We start from the raw sequence: 16,585 nt of genomic DNA, 5'->3' as shown, positions 1-16,585 counted from the left end.
CAATAATAGGGGATTTTAACACTTCATTGACAGTAATGGGCAGATCTTGCAGACAGAAAATCAACAAGGAAATGGCAGCCTTAAATGACACATTAGATCAGCTGAATTTAATTGATTTTTTTAGGACTTATTTAAATTTGTGTACAAATAAAATTTATTGCAATATTATTTTAAACCTAATTCACACCCTCCCCACAAATGAACATTATGAAAAAAGTCACATTCTCTTAATTACATTTTCTTAGCCAGTAGATTCTGGAGGGTTGGAAGGGTAGGGGGAGGGAAGATACCGACACAATATAATTTCAGTGACATCTCATCTTGGAATGTCTTAATTACAGAGATTTCCATAAGAATTAGCTTTCTTTAGTTTTCACATTAAAATGAAATCTACTCAAAAATTGAAATAAGGCTCCTGGCTTTATTTTTGGTATGAGTTAAGGAGTATATTCAATGTTAAGGCAAATGGTAAAAAACACGTATGAAATATCATGTGTGGACCTTCCACTGTAAAATATATTTTGGAATACTCATGGATTTTCCAAACATGCACTGGAATCAGAAACTTGGAAAAACTGTGACAGTGTGTAACAGCTATTTGTTTGAATGTCTTAGTTGTACATTTTTAATAGTTAATCTGTTAAATGGCATCTTATCTGAGTTTGTTTTATGGCCTGTGATTTTTTTTTATTACACAGGACTAAATGTCCACCAAAACTGCAGTCAATGAATGAGGGCCTGTTTGACCACATAGACTGGTTGGCAACACAATGAGCACTGAGCAGGCTCCCAGTGACAGGAAAATATGAGAATGCAGGACATTAATTTAAGAAAGACCACAAGTGGAATTAGATTATTGAGGCTGTCTGGATATCTGTCTGATTGAAGAAAATAAAGACTGAAGATTTTTCAAATAACAATTCTTGCTCCCCCCTTTCCCATGTTTTTCCCCAATGAGAAAACCATTTCCTTCATAGTGAGGAGAGAAACACCCCTTTTTCATGGCAAAGTGGACTCCTTCCTCCAGGGCATCAGGACAGAGGTGTCACTTCCTAGCCACGCTGGCCACAGCTTTCTTGGCTGCATCCTCCAGGTCTATGGCCGACGTAATGGGGAGCCCGCTGTTACTGAGTATGTTCTGGGCCTCATGGACATTGGTTCCTTCAAGCTGGACCACCAGGGGCACTTTAAGTTCCAGCTCCCAGCAGGCTTTGGTGATCCCATTTGCAATGATAGCATAGTTGACAATTCCACCAAAAATATTGACAAGGATGGCTTCAACCTTAGGATCAGCTGTGAGCAATTTGAAGGCTTGATACACCTGAGCTTCCTTTATGCCACCACCAAGATGCAAGAAGTTGGCTGGCTTCCCACCATTCAGGAAAATGATATCACAAGTTGCCATGGCAAGTCCAGCACCATTCACAAAGCAGGCAATATTCCCATCCAGTCCAATGTACTTTAGGTTATATCTGGCAGCTTCATTTTCAATGGGCTCATTTTCTGATCTGTTGTCTATAGCAAATATGTCCTTTTGTCGGAATTCTGCATTGTCATCAAAGTTTATCTTGGCATCAAAACAGATAACTTGTCCTTCTGAAGTTTCACCAATGGGGGTTCACTTCCACCTGGGTAGCATCAATTTTCAAGAAGAGATTATACAGCTTCTTAATTTGATCTGCAGCCAGGTTTTACAAAGGCCCAAGGAAGCCCAGGTTTTATGCCATCCGCTGAGCTTGGCTGTCCTTTATCCCTTCAATAATGTCTATTTGCTCCTTAAAAATAAGTTCTGGATTTGAAGCTGCCACCTCTTCAATGTCAATGCCCCTCTGGGGGCTGCCCACCAGTATGGGACCATTGTAGGACTGGTTCATCAGAATCGCAAAGTAGGTTTCCTGAGAAATGTCCAAGGCTTCAGCAATCATCACCTTGTTAACTTTCACACCTTCTTTTGGAGTTTGTTTTGTTGCAAGATTATACCCAAACATCTGTTTAGCCAACTGTCCCACAGCTTTAGGGTCTTTCGTTAAATGAACACCTCCTTTCAAACCGCTACTGAAGACAACTTTTCCTCTTCTTCCAGCTAAAATCTGAGCTTTTAAAACAATTTGTTTTGCATTTCATTTCTTAGCAGCCTCCAAAGCTTTATTGGCAGTGTCCACTACAAAGAATCTCTGGACTTTCACTCCATTGTCAGACATTAGTTTCTTGCTCTGGTATTCCTGCAGGTTTAGCCATCATCTGGGGGTTAGATGAAGTGCTTCTGTTCTGCTTCTGATAATAAAAGCTAAGGGAGAAGGACATTCAGGAGGTCCTCTTTGACTCCCTTGGCAGGCCTCCTGCTCTTCCTCTTGAAATAAGCTTGTGTCTTGATTAGGTTTCTTCCACGCAACACTGGCAGTTCCCAGTGGGCTGGAGGACTACATGGATTTAATTGATATTTTGAAAGCATTTCACCCCAAAGCAATAGAATATTCATTATTTTCAAGTGAACCTGAAACTTTTTCTAGGATAGACCACATGTTGGAACACAAAACAAGTCTCAATAAACTTAAGAAAATTGAAATCTTATCAAGCATCTTCTCTGACCATAATGGTATGATATTAGAAATCAACGGCAAGAAAAAAACCCTAAAGACACGAAGGCTAAATAACATGTTGAGGAGCCACTGAGCCACTTCACCCGCAGGTGTTGTAAAGTACCAAAGGCTACAGAGTTAATATTAATATTTTAAGAGGCTTAGAGAACATTTTTATTAATTTGGGTTAAGGTGTGCAGAGAAATTGTGAGAATAGTCTGTACTGTGTGATTGGCATAACCAGGATGGCCCTTGGCACTGTATTGTAAATGCAAAGGGAAGGAAAACATGGATTCCCTGACATTCCACCACACCTGTGGGGAAAGGGATGAATGGCTAGCCAGGTGCAGGAAGAGGAAAGCCAAAATAAACCTTTTCTTATAACTATGAGCCATTTGCGGGCATTTGTCCCCACAGAAACTACCTCTCTTATGTAAATGCATGTGGTTAATACGTATGACTCTGGACAGAAAGATGGCAGATGAACACTAGAAAATATAGGAAGGCCTTTTAATATGTAAAGAGATATCTTTCTACCATTGTGTTGATTTGTAAATTTTGTTTTCTCCAAAAGGATGTGTGGCTTGCAAATTAAACATGGTCCTATCATGTTAAAGGACATATGACTATAACCAATAGTGGTAAAGGGCTCTTAATTACAATTTTTGCTTCTGTACTTCCCACTTACAAAACTATAAAAACTAAGTGGAACAAAGGGCCGGCGCACTTTCCTTCAGAATTCTGTCGGAGTAGCTGCCGCTTGGCCAAGCTAAACAATAAAGCTTTGATGTGTAACCGACGGACCCTGTTCCTGTCTTCAATGTTACGGGTCCCTCCGAGTTAGGCTTAACACATGTTACTAAACATTGAATGGGTTAACAATGAGATCAAGGGAGAAAGCAAAAGAAACCTTGAAAAAAGTGAAAATGAGAAATCAACAATGCAAAATCAATGGGACACAACAAAAGCAGCCCTAAAAGGGACATTCATATCATTATAGGTCTACCTCAAGAAACTAGCCTGACCAGGCAGTGGCATGGTGGATAGATCATTGAACTTAGATGCAGAAGACTCAGGTTAGAAACTCTGATGTTGCTGGCTTGAACTCAGGTTAATCTGGCTTGAGCACAGGCTCACCAGCTTGAGCGTGGGACTGTTGGCTTGAACATGGAATCATAGACATGACGCATGGTTGCTAGCTTGAGCCCAAAAAGGTTATTGGCTTGAGCCCAAGGTCGCTGGCTTGAGCAAGGGGTCATTCGCTCCGCTGTAGTCCCTCCTCCCTCGTCAAGGCACGTATGAGAAAGCAATCTGAGGAAGGAGACCCCCCCTTTAAATAAGAGGCTTCAAAGATATTTTATAATTTAGGCCAAGCATTCAGAAAGAGTTTGTAAATATGATTTTTTTGTGTAATTTACAAAATCTCAAGATGGCCAATCATATTCCTCCTTAAGAAGGGCTGTTATAATGTAAATAAAGAGGTTTTTCATACTTAGAAAGTTTTAAATGGAAGGAGGAAGGAGGCTTGGGCCCCCTCCCTTCTATATACCTGGGTGAAAGAAGATAAAACAGCCAGGAATTGGGAGGGGGAAGGGAGATTTGAGCAGCCGTTTCCTCTCCCCTTTCTTTCTCCTTAATGGGAGATTTAAAAATGATTATCATCTGGCATCTTGTAAGCCCCCTCCCACCCTGAAATCATGTAATTAACAACAAAGGAATCACGAGACCAATGAATGTGAACCTATGTTCTGTAAAGGGTATACAAGATGTAAGAACTCTAATTTTGGGGAGCATGGGTCTTTGGAGCTACAGCCCCGTGTGCTCTGCCGGCTTACTAAATTCTCTTTTTTCCTCTTATAAGTTGTCTGAGTGTTGATCCTCCAAGGTTTTGCTTTCCTGCAACAGATTTTGATGTGTTGGCCGGGAGGTGTGGAGGAAAAGACACTTGCATTTGGCAGACTTTGGGTACCCCACTGTGGACTCCCGAACAGTCCTGTAGATGCGCCCACTGAGTGTGCACTGAGGAATTTCCCTGTGTGGATGCATCACAGGGTGGAGAAAGAAGTTCCTATCTGCTGGTCCCAGATAACAGAGGAACAAGAACAGGGATGCGTCTGAAGCACGGTAAGGTATGCCGGACAAGGGAAGCTAGCTCGGGCAGAAGGGAGGCCTGATCATCCTCCAAAGAGTCACTAATCCTCCATAGGTTAGGAACGGTGACCATGTACTCTTTACAGGTGTAGAGAAGGAGCTCCACGTATTAAGAGCGGTGACTTGTCACCCTCTACTGGTATGTGGGAGGTTGTGTGGAAGGGAGTGAATGCAGTGAAAAAGATGGACACCAGGAGAGGGTTCCGACTCTCTCCCACAGGGCCAGAGCGAGTGTTGGGTCCTGAACCGAGATTCTGTAGGGCAGTGGTCCCCAGCCCCCAGGCCGTGGACCGGTACCAGTCTGTGGGCCATTTGGTACCAGTCCGCAGAGAAAGAATAAATAACTACATTATTTCCGTTTTATTTATATTTAAGTTTGAATGATGTTTCATTTTTTAAAAATGACCGGATTCCCTCTGTTATATCTGCCTAAGACTCACTCTTGACGCTTGTCTCGGTCACGTGATACATTTATCCGCCCCACCCTAAAGGCTGGTCCGTGAAAATATTTTCTGACATTAAACTGGTCAGTGGCCCAAAAAAGGTTGGGAACCACTGCTGTAGGGTATCTCATAAGGCTAGGATGCAGAATTGCATGCTGACGGTTTATATCAGCCTGCCAAAAGCCAAAAGGACCCACTATTCCCACAAGGGGAGCAGCCAGTGACGAACTGAAGTGAGTGACGTCGTCTCCAAATTTCCCCTACCCTTCCCCACATCCTTCCTGTGGCATGATTGTTGTCTGTTGTGGGAGGCATGGGAGGTTCACAGGGGAAACTTACTCCTTAAGCCACGATGTTTAAGAATTTTAAGAAAGAGTTCTCAGGGTATTATGGAGTTGCTATGTCCCCATGGAAATTGAGAAACTTTTGAGAAGTAGAGTAGCCAGCTTTTGGGGTAGGTTGGCCAGCAGAAGGAAGCTTGGATAGGTCTCTTGTACAGAAGGTGTGGCAGGTAGTCACTGGAGACCCAGGCTACCCAGATCAGTTTCCCTCCATAGACACTGGCTTATGTTGGTTCTGCATCCACCCACTTGGCTTAGAGGTCAGGCTTCTACAGTATTGGTAGCTAAGGCAGGGAAGCGTTCCACCAAACCCAGAGAGCCACTACAGCTGCCGGTGCCAAAAATTTTAACCTCTAGTGAGCCAGAAGAAGCAGAAGCTCTGGCTCCCCCACCTCATGTGCTGACAAGGCTTTATCTTTCCATACTGGACTCTCTGTTTACCCCAAAGATTGCCTCTGAATCAGGCCCATCATTGCCAGATTTATCAAGTCCCAGCATAATCTCACCAGAGCTGGAGGTAACTCTGGTAACTCCCACTGCTCAGTCAGAATTGGGTCCTGGCTCTTTTCCCCTCACTGGGAGGTTATGCTAAAAAAACAATGCCTGGTATGCAGATGCCTCTGAGAGAAGTAGGAAATACAGTGGTACCTTGAGATACAAGCAGACTAACATATGAAAAAAAATTTTTTAAGATACGAACTGCGACTCGGTCTGTATTTTTGTTCGAGATCCGAGTGAAATTTGAGATATGAGTCATGATTCGGGAAGCTGCTGCTACTTGGTACATTGGCACATGGGTCCAGTATCAGCAGCACAACACTAGTATCTTATTCTTTCTCATGTGTTACCCACAGAATCAAGTCGAATCTTGTGCTCTGTACTTGTTCTTGCATCATTTTTTCATTTTTTACTAATTTTTTGTGTGTGCTATCATGAGGCCGAAGAAAGTGAGTATAAAGTACAATGGTGAGAAGAAGAAGAGAATGATGTTGATATAAGTAAAGCAAGAAATAATAGAAAAACATGAGCGTGGTCTACGAGTGATTGAATTGGCAAGGCTGTACGACCTCAATACATCTACAGTTTGCACCATCCTTAAACAAAAGGATGCCATAAAAAGTGAAAATCCAGTGAAAAGAACTACAATTCTGTCCCAATTAAGGACAAATATCCATGAAGAAATGGAGAAGCTTCTGCTGGTGTGGGTAAAGAGAAAGAGCTGGCAGGAGATACAGTAACGGAGACTGTAATATGTGAAAAGGCACATATTATTTATGGAGACTTGAAGAAGAAAGAACCATTAACCTCAAAAGAGGCAGCAGAAGATTCGTTTATGGCAAGTCATGGCTGATTTGAAAATTTCAAGAAGAGATCTGGCATCCACTCGGTGGTGAGGCATGGTGAAGCTGCGAGGGCAGACGTTAGGGCAGCTGAGGAGTATATCACATGTTTTGCTGCGCTTATCACCAAGGAGTGTATCCCCAAAAAAGTGTTCAACTGTGACAAAACAGGATTGTTTTGGAAAAAAATGCCCTGGAGTACTTTCATCAGTGCAGAGGAGAAGAAGCTGCCGGGCCATAAAGGACCGTCTGACCCTTGCATTGTGTGCAAATGCTAATGGTGACTATAAAGTAAAGCCAATGCCAGTGTATCATTCTGAAAATCCTTGAGCTCACAAGATTCTTAAAGAGAAACTGCAGGTTATGTGGCACGCCAATGCTAGGGCATGGGTTACGCGGCAGTTTTTTATTGAATAGATAAATCTTGTCTTTGGTCCTGCAGTGAAGAAATATCTTCAAGAAAAATAAACTCCTGATGAAAGCATTACTAATCCCTGATAATGCTCCAGCCCACCCACCTGGTCTTGAATATGACATTTTCTATGAATTCAAATTCATGAAAGTTCTCTACCTCCCACCCAACATGATGTCAATCTTGCAACCTATGGATCAGCAGGTCATTTCCAACTTTATAAAGCTTTACACAAAGCACTTGTTCCGCTGCTGCTTTGAGGTGACTGAAAATACAATTCTAACCCTTCAAGAGTTTTGGAAAGATCACTACAACATCATGATATGTTTACGCATTATTGACTTGGCATGGCAAGAGGTTACAAGAAGAACCTTGAACTTGGCATGGAAAAAGTTATGGCCTGATGTTGCAGTCAGGGACTTCAAAGGATTCGAACCAGAGACTAAAACCGAGGTAGAAGCGTTGGAGGAGATTGTGTCCCTCGGAAAGTCAATGGGTCTGGAGGTAGATGAGGATGACATAAATGAGCTCGTCAAGGAACATGAGGAGGAACTCTCAGCTGAGGAGTTGAAGGAGCTACAGATGATGCAACATCTGGAGCTTCTGCAAGAGATTAGTAGTGAGGAGAAGGTAGAGTTGGAGGAAGTGATTTCTACAATTGAAATTAAAGACATGCTGGCAATATAGGAGAAGCTTTAAAGTTTCATTTTTACGAAACACCCAGAAAAAGTTTCAACTGATCGTGCTTCAGCACTTTTTAATGACCTTGTTTGTCACATTTCCGTAACATTTTAAAAGGCAGGCAAAAGCAAACCTCTTTGGATAGATTTTTATTCAAAAGTCCTGCAAGTGAAAGTGCCGAAAGCACAGCCAAAAAGGCAAAAACAGGTGATGATTAAATGAAAAATACATAATGTCAAGCTTAGGTTAAGTTTAAAGTTAAGAAAGTGCATTTTTTTACAATTAAGTTTTTGTGATTTCATTTTAAGTTAAGAAAGTGCAATTTTAGTTTTGTTTAAAGTAAAGAAAATACAGTTTTAGTTTACATTTAGTGTTAAGAAAGTGCAGTTTTAGTTTACGTGTCTACAGTGCCTGTATCCCTTCCTCCCTCCCTGCTCCTGCACCATTCACCTCCGTTAACCACACTCGTCTGTCTCCAAGGTAAGAATACGGTACTAAATAACACTTTTTTCTTTTATTTCATATATTTTGTTATGCATTGGTAAAGTATGCATGTGTTTCTTAATTAAAAACATGTCTTTTTTCATAATTTAGGATGGTTTGGGGATGTTTCACAGGGCTGGAATGAGTTAAATCTATTTTAGTTATTTTAAAAGGGAGAAATTTGTTCGATATACGAGTTGACTGATTTATGATCTTGGTTACAGAATGAGTTAAACTCATATCTCAAGGTACCACTGTACAGTAATAAATGAGCAGGGGAATATAGTAGAAAGGCGGGTGCTGGTATATCAACCATTCACCACCACAGACCTTCTCAATTGGAAGCAGCACACTCCCTCTTATACAGAAAAGCCTTAGGCTCTAATAGATTTGATACAATCTATATTTCAGACCCACAATCCTACATGGGCAGATTGCTATCAATTACTCCTTGCTCTGTTCAATACAGAGGAAAGGCACCAAATTAACAAGCAACAATTAAATAGCTAGAGGAGAATGCTTCTGAGGAACACCAGACTCGCCAGGAATTTGCAAGGGGCTAGATGCCAGGAGAGAATCCTAAGTTGAACCCAAATAAAGAGGAGGGCTTGGGACAACTGAGGAGATAAATAGAGGTTCTCCTCCAAGGCCTGTGGAAGGGGGACCAGAAGGCTACTAATATCAACAAGGTGGCAGAGGCTTTGCAGAGAAAGGATGAAAGTCCAGGTGACTTTTATGAGAGATTGTGTGAGACTTACAGAATTTATACCCCTTTTGATCCAGAGAATTCAGAGAACCAAAGAATGGTTAATATGGCTTTTGTCAGCCAGAGTACAGGAGATATAAAAAGGAAACTCTAGAAATTAGAAGGCTTTTCGGTAATGAACACAACTCAACTCATAGAAGTAGCCAATAAAGTCTATGTGAACAGGGAGATTACAGGCAGAAAGGAAGATGAATGCCAAATGCAGAGAAAAGTGGGATTTATAGCAGCAGCCCTCCAACAGAAGGGAAAAAGAAAATCTTTTGAAAATGGGAGGAACACAGGCAAGAGCAAGAAAAGGCAGTCAGGCAGAGCTCCCTGCGATGTGATCAGTGTGCCATCTGCCGGGGAACCGGTCATTGGAAAGATGAATGTCTCAGTGGGACAAGGGGAGGTGTGCCTGCCAGCTGTCTCTCAAGGGGAAGGCACCCTGTTCAACACAGCTGGGGAGTTCCTCCTGGACTGAGAGTGATTGGACTCAGGAGCCCCCACTGGTTCAATGGTCCGTATGGAGGTAGAGGGCCAGGAGCTAGACTTTTTGATTGATACAGGGGCAGAATATTTGGTGGTGATATGGCCAGTAGTGCCACTGTCCACCCATACAGTGGATATTATGGGAATAACAGGAACACAGGTTGAACAGGCATTCTGTCTACTCTGTTAATGTATAATAGGAGGTCATGAAATTAAGCATCAATTCTTATACATGCCTGACTGTCCAGTACCCTTGCTAGGATGTGATCTGCTGAGCAAATTAAGAGCTACTATATATCCTTTGCTGACAATGGTCAGCTGGACTCTTAGGTACTTACGCCTAGGCTTGTCTTAACTCTAACTGTTCCTAGAGAGGAAGAATGGAGAATTTTTGACATTGAGTATGGGAAGCCACTGAGCCAAAAACTAATTCAAAAATACCCTGGAATCTGGGCTGAAGAAAGCCCCCCCCCCAGGCTGGCAGTAAACCAAGTGCCAGTGCTTGTTAGCCATAAACAATACCCGATACCAAGGTGGGCTTTAGAAGGAATCCACGTGCATTTACAGAGGCTTAAAGAGTATAAAATAATTATACAGTGTCAATCACCCTGGAATACTCCTTTGCTTCCTGTCAGAAAACCAGGGACTAATGATTATTGGTCAGTACAGGACTCAAGGGTCATAAACAAGGCAGCAGTGACTCTACACCCAACAATGCCAAATCCTTACACACTCCTAAGCCTCCTCCCTGCTCGAGTCTCATGGTTCACTTGCTTGAACTTAAAAGATGCCTTCTTTGGTATAAGACTGGCTCCTGAAAGCCGGGAGCTGTTTGCCTGCTAATGGGAGGACCTGGCTACAGGGACAAAGGTGCAGTACGCTTGGACTAGGCTCCGACTAGGGTTCAAGAACTCCCCTACCATCTTTGGGGAGGCCCTTCTCAGTACCTGCAGAGGGTTCCTGCACAGGACATCGGGTGTGTCCTCCTTCAGTATGTGGGTGATCTGTTGCTAGGTCATGAGACTCTCCAAGGATGTGCTCGAGGAATGAACACACTTCTATGTCATCTAGAGAACAATGGATATAAGGTATCGAGGAAGTAAGGCTCAGATCTGCAAAAGGCAAGTAAAATACTTGGGATTCATTCTCCAGCAGGGGGAGAGGAGGCTAGGGGTGGAACAAAGTCAGGTTATTCAGAACATCCCAGTCCCTACCACTAGGAGACAAGTTAAGGAGTTCCTGGGTGCAGTAGGATTCTGCCGTTTGTGGATCCCCAACTTTGCAGTATTGACCAAACCCCTCTATGAAGTCACAAAGAGGGGAGAAAAAGAGCCCATGGACTGGGGGCCAGAACAGGACTGTGCTTTTTTGACTCTTAAAAAGGAGTTACAAGCTGCCCTTGTGCTAGGTCTTCCTAACGTAGCAAAGCCTCTTGTGCTGTGTGTCTCAGAGAGGAGCAAGACAGCAGTGGGTGTATTAACCCAGGACTTGTGGTCATGGCCTAGACCATTGCCTACCTCTCCAAGCAAATAGATGAGGTTGCAAAATGCTGGCCACCCTGCTTGAGAGTCCAAGCTGCCACAACTATGCTAGTACAAGAAGCAGACAAACTAACTTAGGACAAGACCTAAAGATACGGGTGCCACATGCAGTAGTGACTCTAATGAACATCAAAGGACATCACTGGCTCACTAATGCTTGCCCCACCAAGTACCAGAGCATATTATTTGAAAACCTAAGACTAGTAATAGAGGTGTATACCTCTTTAAACCCAGCAACACTGCTCCCAGTGAATGAGGGAAAGCCACAGCACAGTTGCTTGGAAGTACTTGACTCAGTGTACTCCAGCAGGCCAGACTTACTGGATCAGTCCCTAAGGGAGCCTGACTGGGACCTGTATGTAGATGGAAGCAGCTCCATCAACTCGAGAGGAGAATGGCATGCGGGGTATGTATGCAGTAGTGACTCTAACAGAGGCTATAGAGTTGCAGCCTCTACCCCAAAGCACTTCAGCTCAGTGAGCAGAACTGATTGCCTGACTGAAGCCTTAGAGCTCAGTGAAAAGAAAAGAGTGAATATCTTTACAGATTCCCGGTTTGCCTTTCTCACCCTCCAACTGCATGGGATAATTTACAAAGAGAGAGGATTCCTAACTGCTGGGGGCAAAGATCTTAAATATCCAGGAGAAATTCTCCAGCTGCTGGAAGCAGTTTGGAAGCCAAAACAAGTAGCAATGATCCACTGCTGAGGACCCCAGAAGGGAGGAACAGTAGAAACACAGGGAAATGCCAGAGCAGATGCAGAGGCAAAGAGGGTTTCTACCCTGCCCTACCTCAAGGGCACTATAGCCTCTCTCATCCTATGGGCCTTGAAACCTGTACCCAGATATTCTGAGGGAGAGAAAAAGTGGATAGAGACAGAAGGAGCTAAAGAATTAAAAGATGACTGGATACAACTACCACATGGTAGAGTTGTCATCCCTCACCTGTTGGCACCAGCAGTAGTCCAGGCTTTGCATGCTGCCACCCATCTGGGACAGGAAAAGACAGAAAAACTGCTAGGAAGATATTTCTAAAACCCTCTCTTGCATAGCCAAGAAAGTCAGCCTGTGTTGTTCAACCCGCAGAATAATGCAAAACAAGGACCTTCAGTGCCCCTGGTATCCAGTCCTACAGGGCAGCTCCCTTTGAGGATATACAGGACTTTACTAAAATGCCCAAAAGTCAAGGATGCCAGTACCTATTGGTGTTAATATGTACATACTCAGGATGGGTAGAAGCCTACCCCACTCAGACTGAAAAAGCTAGAGAAGTAACAAGAGCATTGCTCAGAGAAATTATTCCTAGGTTTGGACTGCCACTCCGGATAGGCTCCCACAATGGCACAGCTTTTGTGGCTGAGGTAGTACAAGGAACAGCTCAAGCATTGGACATCACTGGAAGCTTCACACAGCATATAGGTCTCAGAGCTCAGGGAAGGTGGAATGCATGAATAGGACTCTGAAATTAGGGCTTAGCAAATTATGTCAAGAAACGGGTTTTAAGTGGGTGCAAGCATTGCAATTAATATTGTTTAAGATTTGGTGTACACCCTCCAAGAACACTGGGTATTCAGCTTATGAGGTATTATACAATAGGTCTCCTCCAGTACTACGTAATTTGCCAGGCCCTGAGAATTAGAAGAGACAGAACTACATAGACAATTAGAAGCTTTAGGCTAGGTGGCCAGTACTATATCCAAGTGGGTACTGGATAGGGCTCCGATCAGTTTGCCCCTGTGCATTCTTTTTCTCCAGGAAACCAAGTGTGTGTCAAGGATTGGAATCCAGTTCCCCTCCAACCCAGGTGGAAGGGACCCTACACTGTAATCCTGACCACTCCCACTGCGGCCAAGGTAGAAGGCATATCCACCTGGATTCCCCACAGCTGGCTGAAGCCTGCAGCCCCAGTGGAAACACCCTCATGGACAGCAGAGACTGACCCTACCAATCTTTGTAAGTTGACCCTGAGAAGAACAACATGCCCTGCTCCAGCCACAAACCGGGAGCTGGCTGGTCCATGCATGATGGAAGTTTCAGAAATTTCATCATGGTACTCCTTTTAATTGGACACTGGGGAGGAAGGGAAACTAGGGCAGAGGACTGTGAACTGTATCTATGAATGCCAGGGAATAGCCCATTCCCTAAATGTCACCTTTTGCTTTGTATGTGGGGGAACTCTGATGGGGGACAAATAGCTGTGGGATGCCAAGGAGCTAGCTCCCACTAGGGCTAGACCAAATGTAACAACCCCTGCGCCTCTGATGACAGCCAATGGATTTTAAAATATGCGGTCATAAGGTAATATCACTCAGCCAAATGAAGAAGGTGAGACTTCAGTATAATACATAAGGATCTGGAGGTCTCAAAGGGGGGAATGAGGAAGGAGAACCCCCTTTAAATAAGAGGCTTCAAGGATATTTTATAATTTAGACCAAGCATTAAGAGAGTTTGTAAATATGACTTTTTGTGTAATTGATAAAATCTCAAGATGGTTGATCATATTCCTGCTTAGGAAGGGCTATTATTATGTAGATAAAGAGGTTTTCATACTTAGAAGGTTTTGAATAGAAGGAGGAAGGAGGCTTGGGCTCCCTCCCTTCTCCACACCTGGGTGAAAGAAGGTTAAACAGCCAAGAATATAGGAGAGAGAAGGAATATTTGAGTAGCCCTTCCTCTTTCCCTTTCTTTCTCCTTAATGGGAGATTTACAAATGATTATCCTCTGGCATCCTGTAAGTGCCCTCCCATCCTGAAATCATGTAATTAATGACAAAGGAATCACACATAACTCATGAATGTAAACCTATGTTCTGTAAAGGGTATATAAGATGTAAGAAATCTAATTTTGGGGAGCATGGGTCTTTGGAGCTATAGCTCCATGTGCTCTGCCAGCTTAATAAATTCTCTTTTTTCCTCTTATAAAGTTGTCTGAGTGTCAATCTTCTGAGGTTTTGCTCTCCTGCAACAATTCAATGAACAACCAAGGTGCCACAGTGAAGAATTGATGCTTCTCATCTCTCTGCCTTCCTTTTTGTCTGTCCCTGCCTGTCCTTTTCTCTGTCTCTGTCATCAAAATAAATAAATAAATAATAACCAAAAATCAGTTGCATTTTTATATAACAGTAATGAACTAGCAGAAATGAAAACTAAGTAAACAATACCATTCACAATTGCTTCAAAAAAGAATAAAATACCTAGGAATAAATTTTTCCAAAAATGTACAAGACCTGTCCTAGGAAAATTATAAGACACTGAAGAAGGACATTGAAGAAGAAACAAACAAGTGGAAGCATATACTGTGTTCATGAATAGGAAGAATTAACATTATTAAAACATCCATATTACCCAAAGCAATCTTTTGATTCAACACAATTCTAAGCAAGGTACCAATGGTGTATGTCACAGAACTGGAACAAATATTCCAAAAATTTACATGGAACCACAAAAGATGTTGAATAAACACAACAATCTTGAGAGGAAAAAAGACAAAGTTGGAGGAATTAGATTACCAGATATCAAACTATACTACAAGGGCATAGTAATCAAAACAGCATGATACTATACAAAAAACAGACACATAGATCAATAGGACAGAAGAGAGAGCCCAGATATCAACTCATGTCTATATGATCCATTAATATTTAACAAAGGAAGCAAAAAATTAATCATGATATAAAGACAGTATATCCAATAAATGGTGTTGGGAAATTAGATATGTGAAAAAAAAGAAAAGAAACTAGACCACCTTCCTATACCATATACAAAAATAAACTCAAAAGGAGTTAAATATTACATTCTAAACCATAGAAATCCTAGAAGAAAACATAGACAATAAAATCTTGGACATTTATCATAGCAATATTTTTTTCTGATGTATATCCATAGGCAAGGGAAACAGAACAAAAAATAAACACATGGCACTACATCAAACAAAAAAGTTTTTGCACAGCAAAGGAAACCATCAACAAAATAAAAGGCAACCCACTAAATAAGAGAATGTATTCACTGATACATCTAAGGGATTAATATCCAAATTTTATAAAAAACTTATAAAGCTCAACACCAAAAAAAATTAATTTGAAAAATGGGTGAAGGACCTGAATAGACACTTTTCTAAAGACTTATAGATGGCCAATAGATATGTGAAAACATGCTCAACATCACTAATCATTGTAGAAATGAAAATTAAAACTACAATGAGATGTCACCTCACACCTGTCACAATGGCTATTATGAAAATATCAACAAATAAGTGTTGGAGAGGATGTGGAGAAAAGGGAACCCTGGTGCACTGCTGGTGGGAATGCAGATTGTACAGCCACTCTGCAAGACAGTATGGAGTTTCCTCAAAAAATTAAAAATGAAATTGCTTTTTGACCCAGCAATTCCACTTCTGACAATATAGCCTAAGACTCCCAAAATGCTAATTCAAAAGAATATGATGCGCACCTCTATGTTTATTGCAGCATTATTTACAAACTCTGCTTCCCACCTTCTTAGGTAAAATTGAGTGTGTAGTATGTATGCCAAAGATGATTACTCTCAGTGGTTTACTTCTGGAGTGTGGAACTAGTCTTCTTCAAGTAATTGATGGGTTTTCCAGAATATCCTTATATTTTTCTCATATGATTAGTAAAATAATGAAAGTTTACAAAGTCATCTAGAATAGGTTCTTCAAAACAGCCCTGTTTGGTATGTCATTAAGTTTGCTCAGTGTTCATCTATTGTTAGGCAAACCAACCATTATCTGCAGTAGAACTGAAGGTAACGATGGATTCAGTCACCATAGTCATGGTCATGATTCTCTGAATATGCACTTCTGATCCTAGAACCAGTGAATTAGCAGAGAGAAGCTTCCTTCTTCTTTCTTATGTTGTTGTTTTTTAAGCAAATGTAAAACATTTTTTCATAATTTATTTTGCAAACAGAAGAGTTTTTATCTCTGGCACAAAGTGAATGTTTAATTTAAGACGATCTCATCCTTTTTTTTTGCTCCCTTTTTATATTTATTTATTTATTTTACACTACAGAACAATTTGATAACACACAGCTGTTCTGTTATAATCATGTAATTTCTCTCTTCACAGAAGTCTATTCACAAATGACTAAATAAATAAATAAATAAATAAAGATTATCTAGTTGATAACATTACTTCCCAATAATTGAGAATATGGAAAGTGAATAGAAAGGATAAAAGTACTTGTATCAATACAGAAAATCAAAAGTAATAAAATGTGCTGATCTCGACATATTTGAGAATCCAGAAAGTGTAAACTGTTTTTGCTTATCTAGGGAATTACTCATTAAATATTATATTTATAAAAAGAGCAACAATCTTGCCAATTGTTATAAATATACATAGTTATAAACAGTAAAAA

General features: G+C 41.5%; 1 pseudogene; it reads right to left on the bottom strand.

The window, feature by feature from the left end:
- Positions 1-538: 538 nt before the first annotated feature.
- On the bottom strand, positions 539-2,216 carry LOC136397807 (succinate--CoA ligase [GDP-forming] subunit beta, mitochondrial pseudogene; annotated as a pseudogene).
- Positions 2,217-16,585: the final 14,369 nt, after the last annotated feature.

Source organism: Saccopteryx leptura, chromosome 3 (assembly GCF_036850995.1).
Source record: "Saccopteryx leptura isolate mSacLep1 chromosome 3, mSacLep1_pri_phased_curated, whole genome shotgun sequence".
In the NCBI taxonomy this organism is placed as follows: domain Eukaryota; kingdom Metazoa; phylum Chordata; class Mammalia; order Chiroptera; family Emballonuridae; genus Saccopteryx; species Saccopteryx leptura.
This window is presented reverse-complemented; position numbering and strand designations above follow the sequence as displayed.